Consider the following 27,596-nt stretch of genomic DNA (forward strand, 5'->3'; position numbering starts at 1 on the left):
ATAATGGCAATTCCGAAAATTAACTATTATACATCTCTTTGGAATTCCAGTATTTTCCCGCAATTTAGTAATGATAGGATGGGGAGGGTGTGGGAGCAGCAAGGAGTTAGAAGAATAGGGGATTTATTTGAAGGGGATAATTTGATGAGCTTCGATAATATCCAACGGAAATTCAGAGTCCCGGATAACCAAGGCTTTAAATTTGTACAAATTCATCAAACTTTGAAGGGTATTAGACCATGGATATCCCCAGGGGGTAGAATTAAAATGATTGAATATCTATTAGGAGGTGGAACTAAAATTAAATTGATATATAGATCGTTATTATCAAGAATACAAGATGATCTGGAAAAATTTGAGGCCTCCTGGATGACGAAACTTGACCTAGATAAAGCATTGCAGTTAGCTGGGAAACTGTTCTGCTCCACAAATCTGAGAGCCCAACATTACAAAACCCTTTTTAATTTGTATTTTACACCAGCCAAATTATATGACTGGGGTAAAAGGGACGACGATAAATGTCCAAGGTGTCTGGAAGGGCCTGCCAACCTGCTACATATGTTCCACCAATGTGATAAACTGAATGGAATTCGTAGGGAGATAGAGAAGTTCTGGGAGGGCCTGTTAGGAGTTAAGGTCAATCTATCACCTACCCTAATGATAATAGGAACTGACAGCAACCTGGGTCTTAATAAGGAGACTGAAGCCTTTGTTTTTATATGCGTGGCGGTCCTTTGAATATTGCTAGCGGCAGGCTGGAAAGACACTGTAGCACCCGCCTTCCAGATATGGTTGGCTAGACTCTTGGGGATTCATAATATTGAATCATCTTTATACACTCGGAGAGGTAGGAAGATGAGGGAGCTGGGGCTGGATATCTGTGCCCCTATCAAGCGCTGGAGGGATTCCCGCTTATAAATTAAGCTAATTCTGAACATTATGGGCTGTAATGAATTTAAGAGGTATTAAGCCTTTAGGTGTTCTGAAAGCTACGGGGTATTTATGCTCTGGTCCCACTACGATATTTATGTAGAAATATTATGTATATATCTGAAGCTCCCCTCAACCTGTGTATTGAAAGCCAGATTCTATTTTGTATTGTGTATAATTTTACATTTCTCTATTTTGTATATAATGTATTGACTATTGATTGCATCAGGTATTTAATAAAAAAAAAAAAAAAAAAAGGATTCCTAAGGACCAACTCTGTGAGCCCCGGGGGGGGTGGTGTTGGGGGGAGATTTTAACTCTGTGTGGGAGCCCGTGCTTGACAGGAGTTCCACTCACTTTCAAGGCATGGGAGCCAAGTCGGCTCAGCTTAAGAGGAAAATCACTAGCTCAGGCCTAGTTAATGCCTGGCGCTACCTGCACCCCAATGGATAACTCCTTTTGTTCACCTGTACATCAGTCGTGCTCCCTTACTATGCATTCCTTACGCATTACCCCCTGAGCAGCCTGGAGACTGGGATGATTTCCGATGTTTCTATTTTTGACTACACGCACATAGAGCTGACCTGGCCCTCCCGGACATGTGCCTTAGATGCTCCCCCTCACTGGCGACTCCCACCTCAGCTGTTGCGCGATCCAGTAGATAGGGCTGCCATCAGTGATGCGATCTAAGAATATTTGAAACTAGTTTGTTCGTTCATAAACTTTATGCGGTTGAGGAAAAGATACAAACATAAAAGTGCATATAAAAAAGCACATACAAATGTAAATATACAAACAATAATAAAAAACAATCCATCATCCAATCTCCAGATTATTTAGTACATAAAACACAATAAAACATGCAACCCCAATTCTATTTCATAGGTATTGTGTTAAAAAGGTACAATCAAAAACACCCCATAACAATTATATATACAAATAATCTAGATATTCTATGCAATGGTCAATAATTGAAGTACATTTTAAAGGGTCAGGTAGATCAACGAACCATAAAAGTGTATGGTATTCAATCAATTAGGTATTGTGATATGCTTTCCTTATATTCATAGCATTCAATATAAAAAGTTCAACACTGTTACACACATAGGGGTCACCAAATAACTAATTGCAGTTCTAGCTAAAAGTACTGCACCATCTGCATAAAGCAGCACTGGTATTGGATATCCTTCAGCCTTAGGGACATCGGCCTGCAGAGACTGTAGATGGCTACCCACCCCATTAATAAAATGTGAAAATAATAGAGGTGCCAGTACACAGCCCCGGTGAATAACACAGCCTACTTTAAATTTTGGCGTGCATTCTCTTTGAGGGCCAAAACGTACTTGACTAAATAGCTTTTCAGAAAAGAAGTGAGAGCAACACCACAATTGGTCTGGGTGCACCTAAGGAGATCAGCGATGCCCATATGAAATTATGGTCAACTAGGTCACAAGCGCTACTCAGGTCTGCAAAACATAAGTATAAAGTACCCAGCTTGGCCGTTGTATATTTCCAATTAGGAGCTCAAGATTAATGCATAGCTCAACAGTCCCCAGCTGCTTCCTGAAACCATACTGTACCGGGGTCAGAATCGACCCCTGTACAGTATGCCCATTCCGCTAACCTTGACAGTAATACTCTACTCATTACCTTCATTGAGGAGTCTAATAGTTAAATAGTGCGATAATTTTTTAGGCTCTGCTTTATCTCCCTTTTTGTATATTGGCATAATAATTGATGTCTCCCAGGAGGCTGGAATACTATTCGTCGACGCAACATTAAAAACTCTAGTCAAGATAGGGCTCCAGAGGTCAGGGCAGATTTAAATGCATCAACTTGCACCTTGTCTTGTCCAGGGGCCCGTCCCCCTGTACTGGTTTGAATGGCCAGCTTGACTTCTTCAAGGGTAATTTCTTACTTTGCATATCCCCATTCCCTTTCCGACCTCCATGTATGTCTTGTTGCATCATCGATGATCTCTCTAAAGATATCAGAGAAATGTGCCACCCAGCTATCACAGGGGACAAAATAGCTAAACTCACGTATTTCATCGTTTTTCAGAAATGGTGCCTTCACTGTATCCCAGAATAGCTTAGTATTCTTGTTCTCTTCTGCAAGGGAGAGGTTATATCACGCTTTACTCTGGAGTGTTTTTATCCTTGTGACCTGAGCCTGTTTATACTGGATACACAGGGTCTAATGGCCTAAATATCCTGTGGGGTACTACTCAATGCATGTTTGAGAGATGGAAGTGCTTTAGTGCAGGCGGTGTCAAACCATCCTCTTTCGTTGTTCGCTGCACTAGTAGGATGGTGGGTCAGAAGTAGTCTAATAGAGCTAGTAATATGGTAAAAAAACATTTACTAACAGATAGGGCACAATAGCCTCCTGGAGGCAATAATCAATTTCCCTATGAATTTTCTCAACTATGTTTTGTAACATAATGGAGAGGTCAACGCCTTCCCATCTAATTGTTGCACCATTTGGACTACTTGTGGTAATGTTATTTACGAAGGAGAATCGTTCGTGGCAGGATGAAATCAGATTATGATCACTTAAGGTCTCCATTACTGTGATGGGTGTGCCGCACACGGCATTTGCTGATGCAGATATTAATACGTGGTCAATAATAGAGGTTGAATTCCTACCAATAAATGTTGGGACTAACTCTCCATTGTTATCACAATCACACATCAAAAACTGTAGATCGTATTTGAAAATATTGAAGTTCAAGGCTTCACCATACTCGTTGTGGCAGAAATGGTTGTTTCCCGTCCCATCCTGATTAATGCAGCCACATGACCATGTATCTGAGAGAGCACATGCCTGGATATTAAAATAACCTGCACATAATAAAATATAATTTGTATATATATATATAGCTTAAAAAGGATTCCAAACAATGATCATGTCCCATTGCCACCTTACAACGTGTCAGATCGAAAACATTTTTATAACAATTTATTATAACCAAATCTTTCTCCCCCTTTTTCTTCAGCCACCGTGATTGGATGTGAGGATCTGGGTCTAAAATAGTTTTGACATTTATTGAGATTTTGTTTGAAATAAGGGTCAAACGCCCCCTCCCCCTTTGCCCGTCCAGCGTGTGATGCTGTTGCTTCTAAGAAGTATGAGTAAAACCCTTCGACATATACAGGTTTCATGCATCATGTTTCTTGCATGCATATTATATCGTTTTCAGATATAAAATTATTCCAGTCGGGGTTCCCTATTTTATTCATGAACCCGTACACATTCCATGTAGCGAACCTGGTCCGAGGTCGAGCGCCCTAGCCGTTAGGCCAACTCCTCTCCCCAGGAGCTTGGTATCTATTTAACAGAGGAAAATCGTAGAGATGGGAATACAGTAGCCTTGTTGCCTGTACATTTTGACGATTAGCACGGGGTGATTTTGACTTTTTAAATGCCGGTAGGAAAACCCCAATGGTAATATAGCCACATTTGGACCAACCTGTAGTAAAAGTGCTGTCTTTACCGGCTATACTCAGATTTTGAAAACTAACAATAATGCAGTCGCCCTCAAAACTTTTAGTTTGTGGGCCAAGCATGCTTGAGGAAGGTTAATAGATGCTAGCTCTTGGAAGTGATTGTAGGAGTGATTATGTCTATTGTTTGCATCATTATCTATTCAGGTTACATGGTTTAGGGTTACTTATAGGTGTCTGAGTAGGGATCATATTAGTGAGCCCTATCGTTTGATTAGTCTTAAAATTTGGCCGGGTCTGCCTGGGGGCTGAACTCATGCCAGGTTGATCATTAATCCCCGCTGATGTATTATCATTGAGCGTCTTACTATTTTTGGATCATACCTCTTTTCCCCCAGGGGCTCTTTGCTCCCTATACTGCAGTAAGTTGTTACTGCAGGAGATAACGGTTTCCAATTCCCCCTCCAATCTAGCCATTTTATTTTTAAGTAGCAATAATGGCTTGTTTACGATGACTGTTAGTGTGTCCCAGAACGGTTTCCAGGGAAGGTTATACATGTCATTATCATTGTGTGATCGATCAGCCCCTAAAAATGTAGCCGGCCTGCCCAAGTCAAAAAGGAAGATCATCCTGGACTCATTCTAGCGTCATCCGATGACTTCAGCCAGGCTATTCCTGTAATTATCTGGGGAAGTCATCCCAAGCCATCCTGAAGTCTGCCCACAGAGCAGAATATTTAAATGAGATGACTCTTACTGTAATCCCAAAAACTACTCCAGGATGGTGTCCTGATTACTTTAATTAAAAATGCGTGATGATCCTTTACAACTCCAAGAATACTAATTGACAACTGCAGGATGAGTGTGAATTACTCCAGGATGGTGTCCTGATTACTTCAATTAAAAATGCGTGATGATCCTTTACAACTCCAAGAATACTAATTGACAACTGCAGGATGAGTGTGAATTACTCCAGGATGGTGTCCTGATTACTTCAATTAAAAATGCGTGATGATCCTTTACAACTCCAAGAATACTAATTGACAACTGCAGGATGAGTGTGAATTACTCCAGGATGGTGTACTGATTACTTCAATTAAAAATGCGTGATGATCTTGTATCTCAAGTGGCTGCTTTCAATAGAAAGTGGTGGGGCAGCGGGGAGTTTGTATTAAAAAAAAAATAATAATACATTTACTTACCTGCCACGGCCGGGGTCCAGCTTCTTCCAGAAGCGCAGTCCAGCTTCGAGACTTCCCACCCAATCCCAAAGCTACTATCATGCTATTACCCAGCATGACAGCAGTGCCGGGATTGGCTGAGCAGGCTGGTTTAACGCTCACTCAGGCACAGGGAGCCTGTGGCCTTTCTCCACCCGGAGATACAACACAGGATGGTTGTAGAAATGTAAGTGCGCATGTTGGTTTGGCCGCCCTAAGACGGCCTTCCAAACCAACATGCAAACTAACTGCTCCCACCGCTCCTCCCCCCTGCTACTGTCCCTTGAGGATTGCCCTGTCCTAGACTGGGCCACTTAGCGGACTCTGCCTATCCAGGAAAAAATAAAAGGATAATACATAGTTTTGTTATGTTTTATTGTTAATCAGCTGGCTTTTAGCAGTGGGGAAACGCTCCTCTGCCATTACGGAGGAGCCGCTGCTGCTCTACTCTCTCTACCTTCCCAACCCCACCACCTTCAAACCTTACCAGGAGAAAAGATAGAGGTGAAGACCATCATTCCCTGTAACATGCGCGCACAGTGCATTTCACCAGCGCGCACAGACTCTTGCATAGCGCGCATGTAGTTGATTAACGTGCACCGGCCACGGCTTTAAATTTGAGCACCGTGAAAGGTGTGGTCGTTTCTTAACTTTGAAGCGCAGTGGTATGACGGCACAAGAAACACATACACACACCCCAAGTATTTACCTTATAAGGCAATGTGCGATTTTAAGACCTAAAGTATTTTTGCTTTTAGACAATTATTGTTTTAGATTCATGTGCGCCTGACGTGTCCCCTAACAATGTTTTTCAAAAAACATAATAAAACAAACGGTGACAAAGCCAAATGGCTGGTAATCAATGGCAGAACTTTTGGCTTTGCCATTGCTTGTTTAATATTTTAAATTGTTCAAACCCAGTTGTGTCACTTTGTGGCATAGAAAAGACCATTGTAAGGGAGTAGCGTCACCGTAGGAGAGTGATTCCAAGTTTTGTGACTATGCAAGGGGTGGCCTGCAATTTAGTGATCGAGTGGCCCAAGGGAAGAGATTTGGGGTAGTGGGCCAATTTGGGGTCACTTTTAGTTGCTATCTGCACTGTCTGGAGAAGAGTGCGAGTGAGTGTTGGGCTGGCAAGTGAGTCCTGAACAAACAGTTCTGATGATAGTAGTATATAAAATGTTGAAGTTACCTCCACAGTGCATGGACTGTCGTCGTAATAACGTACCAGACCTGGATTACAATGTGCAAACACTTTCTAAGGTATAGGAGTAGGGAAAAATAGTGACGAAGAAGAAAGGAATCAGACAGGTGGAAACCATGAAAGATATATGCAAGAAGGAAAAACAAAAGGGAAAATAAGTATGGAGAAGTACGAAGGAAAAGATAAATACGTTAGAAAAAGTATGTTAAGAGAACTGGGAAAGCTGAGATTAGGAGTGCAAAAATGGGCTACAACATGGTGAGAATAAAAAGTGAAAAGAGGAGCGAAGAAAGAAGACCGAGGGAAAAACGATAAAGGAGAGTTGAAGGGAAACCCGGGAAGGAGAATAATGAAATGCAGCGAGTGTGAGGGTAAAGCGAAGCAAAAGAAAAATTGCAGACAGAGCAGAGAGTGAAGGGAGAATAGAGAGAATGGTAGAAAAGCTCAATAGTGAGACAGATGTGCCATGCAGTCACGCAGAGTGCTTAAACAAGAAGAAAAATTAAAACTGGGAAAGGTGAGCAGTGCCAGGGCACAGAAATACTTCCATGCTCCAGGAGGGGCAAATACAAAAAGCGGGGAGAAAGCCAAAAAAACAATAACGAAAAAGAAGTAAGCAATTCAGAGTGGCAATGAAGCCAACTGGCAAACCAACATACTGGCTCTAAGCCAACAGAAGCTAACAATACGTCTCTTATGCACTGCCTAACAGACCTAAAAATGGAGCAAATGTGTTGCCCTATATTTTGAACTGCTTGTGTAGTAGGTCATTGAACATGGATTACTACTGCCCCCACTTCATAAAGATGTTTGCGCCAGGTCAATAACAAGCATAGACAAAGCCAATAGGTCTTACCTATGCAAGAGTTATTGGCTTTGCCATATGCTTCAGCCATGTTGTACACCAGCGTGGCTGTTGTTCAGCCTGGCTAAAGTTACTGGGGAAAAGGAGAGTGGAGAGGTGGAGTGTTATGGGGGCTGTCAAGACTATCATGAAGGGTAGAAATCAAATCATAAAGCAGCGTTTGTATACTTACAACATTATGCAGAAGTTTCAAACATAAGATTTGGCACATTTATGAAGCTCTCTCTTCAAACAGCATATTGTCGAGGTTTTGAAAGGTCCTGCATTTATGTAACTTATATACAGGGCTACTCGAATTATAATATTCTACAACTGCTGCGTTTTCCACGTAATTTGCCACATAATCCATCATATGCTGCATAAACTGCAGATTTTTTTTTAAAAGTTGATTCTAGCTCAAAAGGATCAAAGTTACCAAAAGCAGAGTAGTGCGTATTGTGGCACAGTGGAAAGCCTGTAACAAATACTGTCCAGTCACCTTTACTTTACTTATTGCTGTATTTGAGTGTTAATTTGAAAAGTAATGAGGCGAAACATTTGCACAGACAGTGTTAACATATGCACAGATGTAATACTATCAAAAAAATGCGACCCATTATGCTACATAATTCTTGTTTTGTGACCGCCTAAGTTAGTCACCATGCTGCATAATGTGGACCGTCCCTACCGCTTAATTCCCGTGTCTCTGCTTATTTAGCACAATAAATCACCAGGGCACGGTGGGGGCGGTTCATAGGGGCATATTAACAAGCCAGGCGAAAAAATTATCGCCGCTTTACCGGCAGAAAACTGCAGCTAAAACAGCGATAATGGGCTTGATAATATGCTCTATGGAATTCCAATTGAAGCCCATGTTAGATGTCCTTCACATTTAACATGGGTTTCAATTGGAATTCCACGGAGCATATTATCAAGCCCATTATCTTCGTTTTAGCGGCAGTTTTCTGCCGCCAAAGCCGCGATAATTTTATCGCCTGACTTGTTAATATGCCCCAATGTAAGCACAGTAGATGAGAAGTGCAACCTACTAAACGTATGGGCTAACAGGAACGAACAAAAATGTTGAGAATATTCTGTTTCTTGATATGATTACGGCTGTAAAATGGAGGCTTTTCATCTGCCACAGTGAGAAAATCGAAAGAGAAAATGTGGCCACCGCTTAAGAAGCCGTGGAGCGAGTGATATGAGATAAGAAGGGCTTTAAGTGGAATGAAAAACCTAGGGTTTTCTCATTGGGGCGTGACCGAAGTAGAGGGTGGCTTGAAAACCCTTAAGCTTAGCAAAGTGTGTCACCCGACTGGTATGTTTCTTCTTCTGTCATTGCAGCCAGATATATGATACAAGTAACATTACACCTACAACATGCGAGGACTATCGGCTTTGGCAATGTTTGTTATTTGCATAAGATGTATAAGCAACAACTACGGCTTCGTTTTACCGAATATTGAAAATGGGTTAGTCCTCCTGGTAGAAGTTGTAGACTAACGGCTAGAGATACCGACTTTGGTGTTGGGAAAAAGCAGGTTCGAGTTTTGACGTATGCTCACCATTCCGTGATTCTAGGCAAATCACTAAACTCTGTGCCTACCAAAAATAATATGGAGTGATGTATTTGTGTCATGTAACTATACCCATGTGAAGCGCTCCAATACCTTTGGGTCAAGTTCGCGCAATATACAATTGCAAGAAAATCAAAAGTGTATACTGCCACAGAATTGGCTTTTTTTCACCCCGAGGCCAAAAAAATGTAGAGTCCGATAGGGACCAATCTCAGCACCTGCTTCTTCAGAGCTGCCGGTGCCACTTAAAGCCCTGGACAGAAGAAAAAGGCGCGACTGTGGCGGAGGGTACTGGGAACGGAGACCTTGTTTGTGGCCAAAATGTTTGTGGACATTGCTAAATTTCAGACGCATAGCATGGCCCTAATTTTGGCGAAAAGTGTGAATAATACGCTGCACAGAGCATGATCCGATTCACGACTATACTGTCTGCCAGCCGCATAATGCAGGCTTTTCTTGTATTCAAATTAACCTTGATTTATGTAACCCTAGAAAGAGGGTGCTCGTTTTCAAAATATTCCTATTAACATTGCACGCATATTTCTTAGCAGCCTCCCATGTGCTTAAAGTAGGATCGTTTTATCCTTAACCTGAATGCGAACTCGTCCATAAAAGCAGAGGGGAAAGGTCAACTTTGTTTTCACCCACGAACGACTCAAACGCAGCACTGGTACCAAGGATACAATGCACATACAAGACTGGTCTTGCACTAATACCCCATCCCGCTTCGCACCATAACTGGGCCTTGTAAGTTTTCAGCAGCTAGGCTTGGACTCCCGTGTTTACTCCACTGGCAGCCCAAACATAGTCTTACCGGACATCTTGGGTTCTCCCACGTCTGCTGCAGTGACACGGAGAGCATGGAAAGTAGTCAGGTTAGTAGTACATTTCGCCAATACTATTTGATGTATACTTGCCCACTCTCTGTTTCACTGCAGTGATGTGATGCTGAACGAGAGTCCGCTCGGTCTCGCATCACCTTTGGCGCCACATTCTTCAGCCGGCATGATTACAGATTCCCGCCTTTGAAAGCGCAGTTGAGGAAGAAGCCCATAAGTGTAAAGGTGGCAAGCCATAAACCACTCTACTAAAAACAAATACCGACGACATTCAGCAATGCATATCCCTTCCATTCTCCTACAAACACGCACAGAAGGCATCGGTAATCAATAGTGGGTGGTTTGGCACACCAGCACTTAATCTCCCCTCGCCTCGCCTCGCTGGTCTTGCTTGAGACCCACTTCCGGCTGAGTACAACTTCCGGTATGAAGAACTTGAAATTGAAGAAGGACAAAAGTAGTCCCCCGGGCTAATGTTTAGCTCAGCTTCATTGATACCTCCAAATTGTGCCAATGCACAAGTGGCCGATCCCATGAACACACAATTTTCAATGGTATTCAGAATTAAGTTGGCTCTTTTTTATGCTTGTAAATTTGTTTTTAACTCTCCAACTTTATTAGAATTTGGCTCTCACAAATAGTCAAGAGTGTTAGTCACCAAAATTGACTAGATCGTGCTGGCAGCATCGAGGAAGGAAACACAGAAAAAGAGAGCAAAACGAGCGGCACAGAGAGCAGAAAGGCACAAAAACGAGTTGCACAGAGGGCAGAAGGGCACCAAAAACGACAGGGGCAGAGGGCAGAAAGGCGCAGAAAAAGAGAGAAAAACGAGTGGCGCAGAGAGGCACAAAAAACGAGGGAAAAACGAGAGGGACAGAGGGCAGGACACAAAAACAAGTGGCAGAGGGCAGAAGGGCAAAAACGACAGGAGCAGAGGGCAGAAAGGCACAGAAAAAGAGAAAAACGAGTGGCACAGAGGGCAGAGAGGCACCAAAAAGACAGGAGCAGAGGGCAGGAATGCCAGAAAAAGAGAGAAAAACGAGTGGCACAGAGGGCAGAGTTGCACCAAAAAGACAGGAGCAGAGGGCAGGAATGCACAGAAAAAGAGAGCAAAACGAGTGGCACAGAGGGCAGAAAGGCACAAAAACGAGTTGCACAGAGGGCAGAAGGGCACCAAAAACGACAGGGGCAGAGGGCAGAAAGGCGCAGAAAAAGAGAGAAAAACGAGTGGCGCAGAGAGGCACAAAAAACGAGGGAAAAACGAGAGGGACAGAGGTCAGGACACAAAAACAAGTGGCAGAGGGCAGAAGGGCACCAAAAACGACAGGAGCAGAGGGCAGAAAGGCACAGAAAAAGAGAGAAGAACGAGTGGCACAGAGGGCAGAGAGGCACCAAAAAGACAGGAGCAGAGGGCAGGAATGCACAGAAAAAGAGAGCAAAACGAGCGGCACAGAGGGCAGAAAGGCACAAAAACGAGTTGCACAGATGGCAGAAGGGCACCAAAAACGACAGGGGCAGAAAGGCGCAGAAAAAGAGAGAAAAACGAGTACGCAGAGAGGCACAAAAAACGAGGGAAAAACGAGAGGGACAGAGGGCAGGACACAAAAACAAGTGGCAGAGGGCACCAAAAACGACAGGAGCAGAGGGCAGAAAGGCACAGAAAAAGAGAGAAAAACGAGTGGCACAGAGGGCAGAGAGGCACCAAAAAGACAGGAGCAGAGGGCAGGAATGCACAGAAAAAGAGAGCAAAACGAGTGGCACAGAGGGCAGAAAGGCACAAAAACGAGTTGCACAGAGGGCAGAAGGGCACCAAAAACGACAGGGGCAGAGGGCAGAAAGGCGCAGAAAAAGAGAGAAAAACGAGTGGCGCAGAGAGGCACAAAAAAAAGAGGGAAAAACGAAAGGGACAGAGGACAGAAAGGCACAAAAACGAGTGCCCACTGGTATTGTTGTGAGTACGGAAGATGAGACTTGCTACTAGTAACAAGTGGCCTGCTTAGTGCCAGAGCGCCCTGTGTTTCATGTTGCTTAGTGCCCTTCCATTTCTAGTGCTTTGCAGCTTTATTAAGACTTTTTTTTAGTGTTTCTGGTTGCTCAAATGGATCTAATTTCTGTTATTTATATATTTCCCTCATCTTCATTGTTTGATTTTTGTTCCCAGGAAAGTGTCACTCATAGTCGTTGAATGTCACTCCTAATTACAGTGAAATATGAAAATGTCACACATACGCAATCTGAAACCTTGGCAGCTATGATAGAGGCATCATAGTCTTTCCACTTTTAGGTGCGTGAAATTCTATTTCCAACCTTTAACGCTGCATACATTTTGCTATTCATGCACAGCACCATTTCTGCCCTTTTTGTTTATTAAAAATTGCAAAGCAATTTTTCACCTTTGTATAAAAATGCACAACCACGCAATATAATCACCCCGCAAACTTTTACTCCGCATATGCCTTTACCACGCATGCCATGACAACGCAAAGGCGTGCACGGTGAGTGCATAACATTTGTAAAAGTGTTTATGGTAAATATATATATATTTTTTAATATGATATGTATATATATATTTAATTTTAATTATTTTTTAAAAACAACTAAAAACAAAAAAAGGCCTTTTTTATCCCAATAACTAAACACCCCTAACATTGTTAAATTACCCATACCACCCCAATACCCATTCCCACAAAAATCTTAAATTACCCTTGGCACCCCAAATCCACCCTGAACCCTAAAACACACCCTGACCACTAACAATACCCCTGCACCCCCAATCCCACCCTGAACCCTTAAACTACCCTAGCACCCCAAAACCTAAACTGAACCCTGTACACTAAAATTACCCTGAGCACCGCAAAAACAAAACACACCCTGATCCCTAAATTTTCTACTACACCCCAAACCTAAAGCCACTCTGAACCCTAAAAATCCCCCAGCACCTCTAAACCCAAACACACCCTGAACCCTAAAAATTCCCCTACACCCCAAAACCCTAACCCACCATGCCACTTAAAAATACCCCAGCACCCCAAAAACTAAACCCACCCTGAACCCTAAAAATACCCCAGCACCCCAAAACCCAAACATACCCTTACCCCTAAAATTACCCATAACCACTAAAAATAAACCTGCACCACAAAACCTAAAATGACCCTGAACCCTAAAAATACCCCTGCACCCCAAAACCTAAACCCACCCTGAACCCCAAAAATACCCTGGGCACCCCAAAACCCAAACATGTCCTTAACCCTAAAACTACCCCGGACCACTAAAAATAAACCTGCACCCCAAAACCTAAACCTTAAAAATACCCCTGCACCCCAAAAACTAAACCCACCCTGAACCCTAAAAATACCCCAGCACTCCAAAACCCAAACATACCCTTAACCCTAAAATTAGCCATGACCACTAAAAATAAACCTGCACCCCAAAACCTACTATGACCCTGAACCCTAAAAATACCCCTGCACCCCAAAACCTAAACCCACCCTGAACCCCAAAAATACCCTGGGCAGCCCAAAACCCAAACATGCCCTTAACCCTTAAACTACCCCTGACAACTAAAAATAAACCCGCACCCCAAAACCTAAACCCTAAAAATACCCCTGCACCCTAAAACCTAAACCCACCCTGAACCCTAAAAATACCCCAGCATCCCAAAACCCAAACATGCCCTTAACCCTAAAATTACTCCTGACCACTAAAAATAAACCTGCACCCTAAAACCTAAACCCACCCTGAACCCTAAAAATACCCCAGCATCCCAAAACCCAAACATGCCCTTAACCCTAAAATTACTCCTGACCACTAAAAATAAACCTGCACCCCAAAACCTAAACCCACCCTGAACCCTAAAAATACCCCTGCACCCCAAAATCTAAACCCACCCTGAACCCTAAAAATACCCAGACACCCCAAAACTTAAACCCACCCTGAACCCTATAAATACCCCAGCACCCCAAACTCCTTAACCCTAAAATTACCCCTGAACCCCAAAACATATAACCCTACACTCCAAAACCCAAACCCTATACATACCTTATACTTACATATAAATCACATATGCTTCTACCATTCATGCATTTACAACAAATTTCGTTGTAAAAGCATGTGTGGTAAATGCATATGCATTGTAATGCCATGCGTTGTAATGGCATTGCCGCGTAATGGTAGTTGCATTGTGATGGTATGCGGGGTGATGGTAGTAGTGGTAAAAGATTAGTTGTGTTTACCTCTTGCACTAGAAGTATAATCATTCTCAAAACATAAGGAGCAATTTCATCATGTTAAGAAGAAATGATGCTTGTGGAGATTTGGATGTTTATTTTCAAATCATCAAGCACAATTGGATCTTATGAAGTAATCACATACTCATTCTTAAATCCTCCTGAAGTCATCAGGAATAGTCACACCTTGTGAAGTCATCGCATACTCATTCTTAAGTCTTCCCGAAGTCATCAGGAATAGTCACACCTTGTGAAGTCATCGCATACTCATTCTTAAATCCTCCTGAAGTCATCAGGAATAGTCACACCTTGTGAAGTCATCAGATGCTCATTTTCAAGTCATCCACAAGTCATCGAGCTCAAGTTTCTAAACTCTGCTGATGACTTCAAGAGCTTGATGATGTCTGATGATGTGAAAATGACTTCTAGAGTAGTTGGATGATCATCCAATGACTCTGGGATTGCTTCTAAAGTAATCCTGTTTGACCTGGGTGGGAAGCTCTTGTCTGTGGTTGTGCATGTGGGTACATTATTCCGGGACTTTCTTTTGCAGCAGGCAGGAGGGTTGGCATCAAAGTTGTCGAGTTTGGTGATGGCAAAGGTACCACCCCTCCCGCAGTGTTCCGAAGTTAGTTAGCAGAAAGACCCCCCCCCTGGCCTTGGCAGGTTTATCGTTCAGGTACTCCTGACAGTTTAGTGACCCCAAAACTTGATCCACAGTTGGTCCAGGTGTGCACAACGATAAGCGCTGTTCGGCCTGGTCTATCTCCTTATTTAAAGCACCCACGCTCGTGCTAAAAAAGGGTCTATAGTGGTCCGCTTAGTAGCAGCCCTTGGCTCAACAGAAGGTTTTGTGCCACCAGCCTTGTGTTTAAACATTTTCACTTTAGGCCTCCAGGCACCTACAAACAAGTCAACAGCAATGTCACTTACTTGTAGGGTGGCAACTCCCTTGTCTGCGGCACTGGGTTTCCTCTATCGTGATAATTTCAAGCCCCTGCTCCACGATGGCCTGGTATATAAAACCAAGAGGATAGACCAGCCCAGCCTCTTCCTGCTGCTGACTGGCGCAGATGGACCCGCTCTCGGCCTGGTCTTTGCCGTTCGCGTTCCCGGGAGCCCACCTAACAATTTATTCAGCACCTCCGGGAGCAGACGTGACGGTGGCGGCGACAACGGTGTGTGGCTGCTACCACGATGCTCCCTGAGGCTTATGGTCTGCCCCCAATGCCGCAACAAGCACTCGAAGCTCTTCCTGAGAACCCTCCTCATATGCTATAGAACAGCTTTAAGGCATCAGTACGGGTGGTCATTTTCTCCATAGCAATATCAAACTCACTGACGTGATTACGACACTGGAGGGACTAGATAAATGCCAGCTCGCCATACTTCGTGGACAATTGTGTGCACACAGAGTAACAAAGCTGAACGCTCTCTGTTTGCCTTCAAGCAAAAATATTATGATTGAGGGGACAAGGTGGGATCCCTCCTGGGACGCCCTTTCCGCTACCAGTATGCTCACTTCCATATTGTTAAACTCCGCACAGCAGATGGAGCTTTGCAGTCAGGGAAGCGGATATGCAGAAAGCATTTCAAGACTATTATCGGGCCCTCTGTGTGAGCGGGAGGGAAGATCCAGCTGACATTGATGCTTATCTTCAGGATCGTCTGTGGATGTCCCTAGAATCACACCTTGTCTGGGACATGGAAACGCCCTTCACTGCAGCGGAGCTTAAAAAACCTCTGAGAGATATGTCAGTGGGAAAGACCCCAGGTCTGATTGGACTGCTGGTTTCCTTTTTTAAGACCATCTTCCCTTTCTTGAAGGATCACTTAAAGTCTTCAATTCCTTGTTTTGATGTACCATAGTGATGTGGTTATGTTGAAGCTTTTAGATGAGGCTTTCTCCGTTTTTTGGTCTCCTTATGTCTCTCTTCACACTTGCCCCCTGAATGGTGACATGGTCAAATTACACCATTACCTTGCTATACCACATTGCTGACTGCCTTTACACACTGTATTGTTTGGTCAATATCTGTACTAGTTGCTGTTGAAATTCAATAAGAAGATTTTGAGCACAAAAAAAAACAATTTCATAGGGCAAGCAATGGATACTTGGCGTTTGATGGCTATCACCTTTTGGCAAAAAAGAGTTCTCAGCCTTGGAAAGGTTCATGAATAACAGAGGCATAGCACATCCCCACATGGCAGTTTTACCAGCAATGTCACCCTCTGTGTGGCAACAGTAGAGGTTTCCATTTAGCCAGCCCATATTACACCACCAATAGCCCAGCAGGCCTTTCAGCCCTTTCATGGCCAGGGCTCCGGTTCTCAGAGGCAACGCTCTGGACAGAAGGAACAATGTGCAGCTTAGTCCTATACCTCCTGAGCAGCTGCAGCCACACAACTTCTTTAGTGTGTCCTTGCTGTCACTCAGCAACCCTGTTGGTGGCATGATCCAATATTTCTTCCATGGAAGGCAGTCTATCACTTCAGAAAAGTGGGTCCTACAAATTGTCTATCAGGGTTACGCCCTTCCATTTCTTTCCACCCTGCCACACCTTCAACCACTATCAGGGTGGCTGACGGAGGGCCACATGTCCCTCTTGCAGCGGAAGTCCAAGGCCTTTTGGCCAAAGGGTCTAAAGAGGGTTCCAGTCTTGAAAGCAGGATCTGACTGTTAGTCCTGCTTATTCCTTGTGCCAAAGAAGGTCTGAGACCTTCTTCCTATTTTCGATTTTCACCCTCTCAACACCTTCATACTCAAGTACAAATTCAAGATGCTCATGCCAGCCCAGAATCTCTCTGTCATAGACCCCAGAGACTGGATGGTGACATTGGACTGCAGGATGCTTATTTTCATATCCCAGTCCTGCAGGCCCACAGGCAAGACCTGCAATTCACAGTGTGCCAGGAGCATTTTCAGTTTGCAGTGCTCCCTTTTGGCCTTACCAGAGCCCCTGCACTGTTTGGGCTTATTTACCTGGCCATACAGATAAAAATGATTTCAAAACATTGTTATAAAACAAGACATTGTTGGGTGTTCATTATCAATGTGTCAAGGTCACACCTGACTCCTTCACAGACCCTCCTGTTCATCAGAGCTATTCTAGATATGGTACTTCTTCATGCCTTTGCCCCATAGCAGGCATTGTAGGACTTTCAGGTTATCATCTTGATGTTTGAGCCTCGGTCCTGGATCTCAATGCTAATGACCCTGAGGCACTTGGGATTGTTGGTCTCGTTGCTGTGGGACCTCCAAACCTATTGGGCCTAACATCAGGAATCTATCTAATTGAATTCATATTTTGAAGGAGACTGCAAAAGATCTACAGTGTTGCATACTGAACTGTGATTGGGTTAGTGGCAGGCCACTCTACTTAGTGTTATCAGAGATGATGGTGGTCACAGATTAATCACTGCTGGTTTGGGTAAGCCATGATGGAGAATTGGAAATCACAGGCCTCTGGTCTCCAGCAGACACTCAAATCCACATCAACTTGTAGGAGATGAGGGCAATTTGCTTGGTTTTGAGGCCTACCTGTCCACCATCAAAGTAAGGATGGTACAGATGCCTTCCTGCATGATGTCCCTTTCATGTGTCTGTGAGTTAAGTAGGGCTGGCATAGGCTATTGTTTAGTTAAGAAGATCCCGTAACAGTGAGTTGGCGTCGCTTTCACCACATCCACCCCGCAAAGTGTGTGATCCATTTATAGTGTAAATCCTGAAGTCACACCTCAATAGAATACACAACCTGGGGGAAGAGGGCTAGGGGTTTAAAGAATTGATGGGAACTGGGAGATGGGGAAAGGTGAGATGAAGACAAACACAACATTAATCAAGTTGACAAGCAGTACATCATCATTACATTAATTGTGGGAGGAAATAAAGGAATTTCACAGTTCATTTACTAAATGCATTGCAGTCTTTCAGCCCCAGAGTCCCAAATTATCTAATTATTCTGTTACCTAGGATAGAAAACTAAAAAATAGGTGAGCAGACTCACACAGTTCTAAAAATTGTTATTGTTAAGAAAAGAAAAATGATACTGTATAAATTCCAAAATAGAACGTGCATCTGAATTTTTCTTCCCAGAATGTTCCTCTAGTGTGGAGGGCTGAACTGGTCCAGAAGGCAGGAGTTGTAAGGAGCTTTTGTATCATGCAGAAGAAAAGACCTGAGGAATGCAAAAACATAAATCTCAATTTTGTAGAGCCAAGGAGAAGGTACGCTTCATGGTGGATAAGGACCAAGAGGGCAGAGCATAGGCTTGTGCAATCATATGCAATTAACTAAGAAGTGAGTATAATCTTTTACCACCAACCCCAGACAAGTAGCTACATATACCTGGCTGATCAATCTCACAAATGCCAATTGTCTTAAAATTTAGCTGAGCGTGTCCAGTGACAGCCACCCCAGACTACACGCACTTAAGTAGAGTTTGTCCTTTGAACCAGCATACTACTCAACATTTCCCAAATTAACACATCTCTCTCCCTTCCACAGGACTGAGTAGGCCTCTTTGAATCATGTTGTTTCCCATTGAAGTAGATAGGTATTAATCTCCTTATTCTGGCTGTTGGGATAGACCTATCCTGACTCCGAGTCTCAAACCAGATGAGATTGAGAGAGATAGACCTGTAGTGTTGATGAACAAGAAGAGCAAACAAATTTGAGCATTTTGTGTAGTTTTAACTAAACTGACTGGTCTCAGAAGAACCTGAAAAAAGTACAGGAAAGGAGTGTACCATGTAAGTAAAAATATAGTGAAGTGTGAAAGCGAGGTAATCATTCAGGCAGAATCATCCATCTGGCCCCAAACATTACAAATCAAGTTTCCAAATTAGTTGAACAGACACCCAACCATCACATGAATCATCATTCACCCAATAAATCACTCATTGCTGCCATATTAGTTACCTGTTCCAAGCTTGGTGGAGATTTTTCTATTGTATCTTCTCTTTTCCCATGGGTATGTATGACGGAACCACGCAGGCCATTACCACACATGCCTTCACAATGTGTCAATCCTACGAATATGCCTTTACCATGGAAACTTTTACCGCACTTATGCCTTTTCAATTAAAATGTAAGCATTTTGCAGGTAAGTGTAAAGCCTACATATATATATATATATTCACTGAAAAAACCATAGGTTTCAGGGGTGCTATAGTTAGCTAGACATTTCCCTCGTACAAAACCCTAGAAATTCCCCTGTTATAGTTAGTTCAGCTAACTATAACTCGCGCCCCCGCAATGCACTGCTGATGACATCACATCTTACATCACTCATGACATGGTCAGTGACATCACTGATGACATTACTGATGACATCTCAAATGACATCACTGATGACATCATCCATTGAGTATGTGTTTCTGAACAGTTTTAATATGTTTAATATATATAGGGAAAGGCCTGTTGAAAAATAAGTGCGTGTACAAGTGTGTGAATGGATGATTTTCTAGGTGCGTCTATATGTGTCTGTATGTTGGTGTATAAGTGGCTGCATGGTTTTGTGAATAGCTATATGAGTGTCTGTATGGGTTATTGATTGGTTGTCTGAGTATCTGTATGGGTGCCTGAGTGTTTGTGTGGGTAGGGTGTGTGTGACTCTGTGACTAGATGTGTGAGTGGGTGATTCAGTGGGTGCATGGTTTTAAGAGTGCATCTGTGATGGACTATATGGTTGGGTGAGTGTATTCATGGGTGTTTTAGTGATTGAATGTATATCTCAGTTGTACATGTGTCAGTAACTACATATGTGAAACGCAGTGTATATGAGTGTAAGAGTATATAACTATCTATATGTGAGAGTGTGTGATTTTGGGAGTGGCTGTATGCGCCATAGTGCAAGGATATCTGTGTCATGTGCTGTTTGCTTTTCTGCAGGAAGACACAGAATTTGTTAGTATTTGTATGAGTAAGTGAACTTGAGTGTGTTTAACTGTATAGGTGAGTAAATTGGACTGTGATTAATTATTTGCATGACTGACTAGATGTGTCAGTACCTCAATGGATGATTGGCGGTGTGTGAGTGTCTATATAGGTGTATAAATGCACAGAGTGACTGTAAGTATGAGTGACTGTACAGGTGAGTGAGTGGACATGTATGTAGACCTAAAAGTCAATGAGTTGGTGTGTAGCTATGTTGTAAATTGAAACAACGATGTGATTAAGCATTTACTAAAGACATTAATTTCCCTCTTATAGATCATGTTTTCTCTGTTATGTTGACCGAAGTTCGGACTCCATTTTGTATTGTTATGTTTCCACGTGTTCCCCACGAGAAGAGTCCAACCTCTGTGTTAGTTGCTCTTGTAATCTGCCTAGTAACAGTCTATAAATAGCTCCTTTGTCCATCTGGCACATGCCCAGACTTGACCACATCTGTTATCAGTTAGTCTTGCTTGACCATGTTTTCGCGGGCTCAAGGAGTGTGTCAGCTCCGCCCACATATTGATCTTGTATCGAAAATGTCCATAAAAGGTAACATTCCTTGCCTCATGTTGTATCCGCCCACTTATGAGCCCCTCTGTTGTGTATAAAAGGGGACCGTGTACGCAAGTTCTTTGTGCTACTCTATGCAATACTGAAGAGTGTTGTGTGGATTGTAGGACCACCCTTAAGGGTTAATAAATGCTGTCTTTGTACTTTGCAGTTTCCGTGCCAACTTCCTTATAGATTCCATTACAGGAGAGCGAACCCTTGTGTCCTGCGGGCCTAGCTGGGGCCTGTATTCATCAATTGGCGCCCGTCACGTGGGGCTCATCGGCGACTCGGATGCTCGAAGGACTGGTCGCGACGAAGGTGAGGAACTTGGCCGGGGACGTGATCACTGCCAGCGGCGTCTTAGCCCTGGCATCCCGAGGTTTTTCTTCCTTCCCTTCCGAGCTGACCGTCTGGGTGGCGCCGGTCCCCGACTGAGACCTCTTCTGTCGGTCCTGCCGTGAAAGCCGTTTGGGCGATTGTGGAGCTTGGCAGTTGGAATCTGGACTCTTGATTGGTAAGAACCGGTGTACGGTACTTGCTCCGAGTTTTTGAAGCCTGGTCCGGCTATTTGAGTTTGATTTGTGATGACTAGTCATATTTTGTATTTGTCTTTGTGAAAATATATGCGTTGCAACACATATAGGCAGGTAATGTGGAGAGATTTCTCCGGAGCTGTGTAACTTTGAACGGCGCAACGATTAAGTGCCATTTTTCTATAATATTGCATATTTTGCATTATTCCTGAGCATGCCTGCTTTTAGCGCACTCCGTAAGTGGTGTTGCTGTTTTAGAAACCGGTTGAACCTCGAGGAATCTGCTCCAGCTCCCCCAGAGGGGACTCCTAATAGGGATATGTACGTGAAGCATGGTCTTTCTTCCATAATGTACAGCACAGTATGGAGGAAATATACAAAAAAAGATCCTGAGTTGCGATGGCCTTTGTATGGATCGTTTGATATACGTAAGATTGAGTATGTGGAACAGTGTATGTGCAAGCGGCGTGCTCGTCAGGATATGTTTGAGTGTGTACGGTTGTGGGTAAAGGAGGTGCGTGAGCGAGAGAAGCGCGAGAAAGCGCTGTTTGATAAGGAACAACGGAAGAATGATCATGTGCGAGCCCAGGAAGCGAAGCGTCGGGAAGACAGAGAACAGACAGAGAGACAAGAGAAAGAGCGTAGGCTGCAAGTTTCGGGTCAATATGCTGTTCGGCAGCCACTCTATCCTGTCCTTAATAATCTTGATGATGATTTTTATTTACTAGATCGCTCTCCGCCCCCTTATGTTGGCGCATCTGCTCCGAGGCCGCAAGATTCTGTCCCGGGTCCGGGTAAGGTAGATACGCGGTCCATGTTATCGGCTGAGCATATGGCTGAGCTTCGGCAAATCTCTTTCCATGCACTTAAGGGTAAGGTGTCCGTGGATGAATTGTTCCATACTTGGGGGTCGTGGCAGGATAGAGAGAGATTGTATTTTTTGAGTCATTTCGCTGAGGAAGTGATTGCTGCTTTTCGGAAATATTCTAGTGTCTTTGAGCCTGAAGAAGTGACATCGGATGCTAAAGCATTGCATGATGGTGTTTTTTCTCCCTTTAAGGCTCCTGATACGGCTCGGCGGCTATTCGCCTTGCGGGACGCGGTGCTGGCCCATAGAGAAAAAGCGCGCCAACGAGCAGGGGAGGAGACGCAGTCGGATTCGTGTACCGCAGAAGGCCACTCATCCACCTCTCAATCAGATAAGAGCGATCTAGTGCATGCTAAGCCAATGCGCGAGGCGGCGCCTTTGTATGTTCCTCCTAAAGGAGCGGGGACTAGCTCGGACATTACCTCCGCCGATGCTAAGGGATATTTTGTGTATAATTGGGTTTATACTCCGTGGCATAGAGCTGATGTGATGGCATTAAAGAATGCGCTGCCTGACCCCCGCAAGAATCCAGCGGCCTTCTACGAAGAAGTCGAGGGGGCCTTGAATTCTTGCGTTATGACTTTAGCGGATATAGACCTGTTCTTTGGCCTTATTCTACCACCGGATATGTGGCGATCTGTCCGAAAAGTAGATGATACAGTTGCCTTTAAGGCCCGGTGGTCTGACCTTGAGGATGAGGATAGGGAACGGAAGCCCGCGCAGAAACCGCCCCAGATTATTTTAGATCTTCCTGCTGCTATTGTGGCTAAGCTGAAGACAATTATTCCCCCTAAAAAGATTGACTGGAATATGTTAGCTGCATGTAAACAGAAAGCTGACGAGTCAGTTGCGGACTTCTTTACGCGCTTTGAGGAGACGTTTCATGATTTTAGTGGCCAGTCGCTTACTGACGATACGGGCCGCCACCTTTTTGCGGATAAATATGTGGCTAATCTGCTGCCGGCAGTTGCGGCCCGTCTAAAAGCGAGTGAAAGTTCTTGGTCTACCGCTACACCGACGGCCCTCCTGACTATCGCCCAGTATTATGAGCGTCAGGAGCAAGAAGCAAAGGGCCAGGAGGAAAAGAAATCGAAAGATTTGAAAACAAAGGTGATGTTGGCACAAGTCTATGGCCCGCCCCGGCGGGGTAGTAATAGAGGTAGGGGAGGATCTTATGGTCCTCCCTCGGGCCGATCTGATTTAAATAGGAACCAATGTGCGTATTGTAAGCAATCGGGTCATTGGGCTAGGGACTGCCCGGTGTTGCATGCATCGCGTCAGGGGCATACCTATGGTGGCCCGCGAGGTAGAGGGGGTTTTTCGAACTTTCGAGGGAATTCTAACGAACAGGCTCGTTTTGACTCTGCTGGGCAGCACCGCGATAGATCAAACGTTTTTGATCGCCAGCATCAGTACCAAGCGTTGGGGATTGACCGGTCGGGGTACCATGACTCTCAGCATGCATAGGAATGCGTTGGATGGGGGTTAGAATCAGTTGAGGTGCCGGTCGATCAGAAGGGCCCTTATGTATCGGCTGAGGTTTTGGGCTCTACTGATCAGTTCCTAGTGGATACAGGAGCGACACGTAGTGCTCTGTCTAAGCAATTGGTTCCGGGGGCTCCCCCATCCGGCTTAATGGTCACATCGGTAGGGTTTGACGGAACACTCTCCCGAAGCCCTCTTTCGCAGCCCCTCATGTTTAAAGTTGACTCTTTTTCTGCACCCTGTCCGTTTCTGCTTGCCCCGTACACACCGGACAACATTATGGGTCTTGATATGTTAAAGCATTTTAGGGCTACGATCCGTTGCTCCCCTGCTGGTGTACGGGTAATATTGAATGACAATTACCCCCGATCAGAACGGATGTGTACGATGTCTGAGGATGCGCTGTTAGCTACCCTCCCTCGTGCTTTGTGGGCAACTTCGGATACTGATGTGGGACAAATGGTGATTCCACCGGTCCACATTAGCGTCAAGGAGGGGGCGGTGTTACCACGCCTCCCACAGTACCGTATTTCCCAGGAGGGCGAGGTGGCTCTCATACAGATAGTGCAGGATTTGATGGCGGTAGGGGTAGTGGAGGAAGTCCCCTACAACATTTGTAACAGTCCGATTCTTCCCATACTGAAAAAGGATACGGATGCCAGAGTTTATCGGTTTATAATTGATTTGAGAGAAGTGAACAAGATCGTGATACCTCAGTACCCAGTGGTTTCCGATATCACGACGTTGCTTACTTTGGTCCCGCCTACGGCAACCATGTTCTCAGTGATTGATTTGAAGAATGCCTTCTTTTCCATTCCTATTCACCCTGATAGCCGATATCTTTTTTGGTTTACATTAAATAATAGATCTTATCGTTTTTGTAGGATTCCCCAGGGCTACACAGAAAGCCCTAGCATTTACAGTCAGGCTTTGAAACGACAATTGGATTCTTTTGCTCTGCTCGAGGGGGTCGCCCTCATTCAATATGTCGATGACATCTTGCTGGCGGCTGACACCCTGGAGTTGTGTGAAAAAAGTACGTTATCCTTACTTTCCTTTTTAGCATCCCACAATCATAAGGTATCTAGGAAGAAATTGCAATTCTGTAGACCAAAGGTGACTTATTTGGGTCACCTTTTGTCTAAGGAGGGACGTGCACTCACACCGGATCGTATCCAAGTAATTCTGGATACACCGAGACCGTCCACACAGAAGGATGTGCGTGCATTTCTGGGTCTTGTTTCTTTTTGTAGACAGTGGATATTGGGGTTTTCGCACATAGCTAAGCCATTGTTAGCCCTCTTGACAAAGGACACGCCTATCCCAATCCCTTGGTCAGATGAGTGTGATACTGCTTTTCAGCAACTACGGCAGGCCCTTTGTTCAGCACCAGTGCTAGGGACCCCTGATTATGCAAAACCCTTTTCGTTGTATGTGCATGAGAAAGATGGATGTGCATTGTCAGTTTTAGTGCAGATGCACAGCGATAAGCAGCGCCCTTGTGCATATTTTTCGGCTGTACTTGATCCTGTCGCCCGAGCATTACCGGGGTGTTTTCGCTCGGTTGCGGCGACAGCTGTGTCAATACGCCAAAGTGAGGGAATTGTGTTATCCCATAAGCTGTTGGTATTAGTCCCCCATGCTGTCGATGCCCTGCTCAATCAAACGAAGACGCAGCATTTGACCAGCGCCCGTTTAACGGGATATGAGTTGACGCTTTTGGCTCCTCATATTACGCTAAAAAGGTGCGTAACGTTAAACCCGGCAACATTGTTGCCATACCCCGAAACCCAGCCTGAGGCGCGGAAAGCGCATGATTGTATTCTCGTGACTGAGGAACAAACAAAGGGTCGTATTGATCTCCAGGATACGCCCTTTCCAGATGTAGATGGAGAACTGTGGGTGGACGGATCATGTCTGAAGCTACCAGATGGTACGACTTCAGCAGCGTATGCGATTACCACATTGCAAAAAATAGTGGAGACAGCACGCATACCACAGAAATCAGCTCAAGCAGCGGAACTGATAGCATTAACACGAGCATGTGAGCTCAGTACAGGACTATGTGTGAATGTTTATACAGATAGCCGCTATGCCTTCGGAGTAGCGCATGACTTCGGCCTACTCTGGAAGGAGAGAGGGTTTTTGACGTCACATGGAGTACAGATAATGCATGGGGAGTTAGTTCATAATCTTTTAACCGCATTGACATATCCGAAGAAAATTGCCATTGTTAAGTGTAGCGCCCATAGGAAAGTAGTTGATAAAGTTGGAGAAGGGAATGCGTTGGCAGATCGAGTAGCACGGGAGACTGCGATGCAGCCCGGTGCTACTGCCGTGTATGTAGTAAAGTCACAGGTGGAAAGATGGCATGATGCGAAGGAGGAAGTGCGAGAAATGCAAAGAGCCGCTTCTGACAAAGAGCGGGAACAATGGGCTAGCGAGGGAGAACTGGATGACGAGGGCTGCTGGAGAAATAAGCAGATGGATAGATGGAAATTACCCACGGCTTTTGTACAACCTATGGTTCAGATGGCACATGGGCTAGCACATGTTGGAGCTTCCGCAATTGTGAAATTGCTTACCCAAGTCTGGGAGCATCCAGAGATTGCTAGCACGGCAAAGAGGGTGGTGCAGACTTGTATGATCTGCTTGAGGTATAACCCAGGAAAGGGTACTCGAACTCCAGCAGGAGGATTCGTGACACCCACTGCACCCTTCGAGGTTTTGCAGATGGATTACATCCAGCTTGAGCGCTGTAACAATCTGAAGTATGTTCTAGTAGTGGTCTGCGCTTTCAGCAAATGGGTTGAAGCGTACCCTACGAAAGACAATACTGCAATGACTACTGCGAAGTTGCTGCTGAAAGAGTTCTTCCCTCGATATGGCGTCTGTAGACTTCTGTGGAGTGATAACGGCCCTCACTTTGTAGCGGATGTTATAAAGTATGTCTTGAAGGGCCTAGGCATCACTCAGAAGTTCCACGCCGTGTTTCACCCTCAGTCTGCAGGCCTAGTTGAGAAGTACAATGGTACACTGAAGCTTAAGATCGCTAAGATTCAAGCTTCGACGTCTTTGACTTGGCCAGACGCTCTGCCACTGGCGTTATTGTCAATTAGATCGGTACCACACTCTCGAACTGGCCTTACACCTTATGAAATTGTCTTCGGACGCCCAATGAATATTTGGGGTCCACCAAGACCTAAGACCATGTATGATGTACCTTGTGTAATGATGAGCGATTACCTGGCACAGTTAACGGATAACTTGGTTTCTATCCATCAACAGGTCCGAGAGGCGCTCCCTGATCGGTCTACCGGTGAAGGACATGGTCTCCGGCCTGGGGACCACGTGATGGTGAAAGTTTTCGACAGGACGAACAGCTTGGAACCGAGATGGGTGGGCCCTGAGCAGGTCCTCCTCGCAACGAGGACGGCTGTGCGAGTCTCCAACAGAAAGAATTGGATCCATTCCCTGCACTGTAGGAAGGTGCCGCCCGGATTGGTGGAACCTGCCGTGCTGACCGATCAACGAGAAATCTTGGCTGCAGAGACAGGCCGTGCTGCGGAGCCAAACGCCACCGAGGAGCTCTTTCCGGACCACGCGACTCCTGGAGGAAGGCGATATCATCTTCGACCAAGGAAGTGAGTTTTCCAGTACCGGGACATACTGTCAGAACGGCCCTTGGGTTAGTGAAACGGAGAGCCGATGAGGCAAGGGGGGGGGGGATCAGCCCTGCATTAGTGTAGCGACACCCGTCTTGGCCCGCTGGTGAAGAAATCAACCGCTGCCCAAGGGGAAGAGTTCTGACAGACTTTTAGTTTCAGGAAGATATTGGGTTTCATTTTTACCTTGACATGGAGAAAAAGAAAATCCTTTGTGCATTAGGGTTCATGTTGACAGTAGCCATTGTTGGGATAACCACATG

The sequence above is a fragment of the Triturus cristatus genome, chromosome 5_2, assembly GCF_964204655.1.
Source record: "Triturus cristatus chromosome 5_2, aTriCri1.1, whole genome shotgun sequence".
Taxonomy (NCBI): domain Eukaryota; kingdom Metazoa; phylum Chordata; class Amphibia; order Caudata; family Salamandridae; genus Triturus; species Triturus cristatus.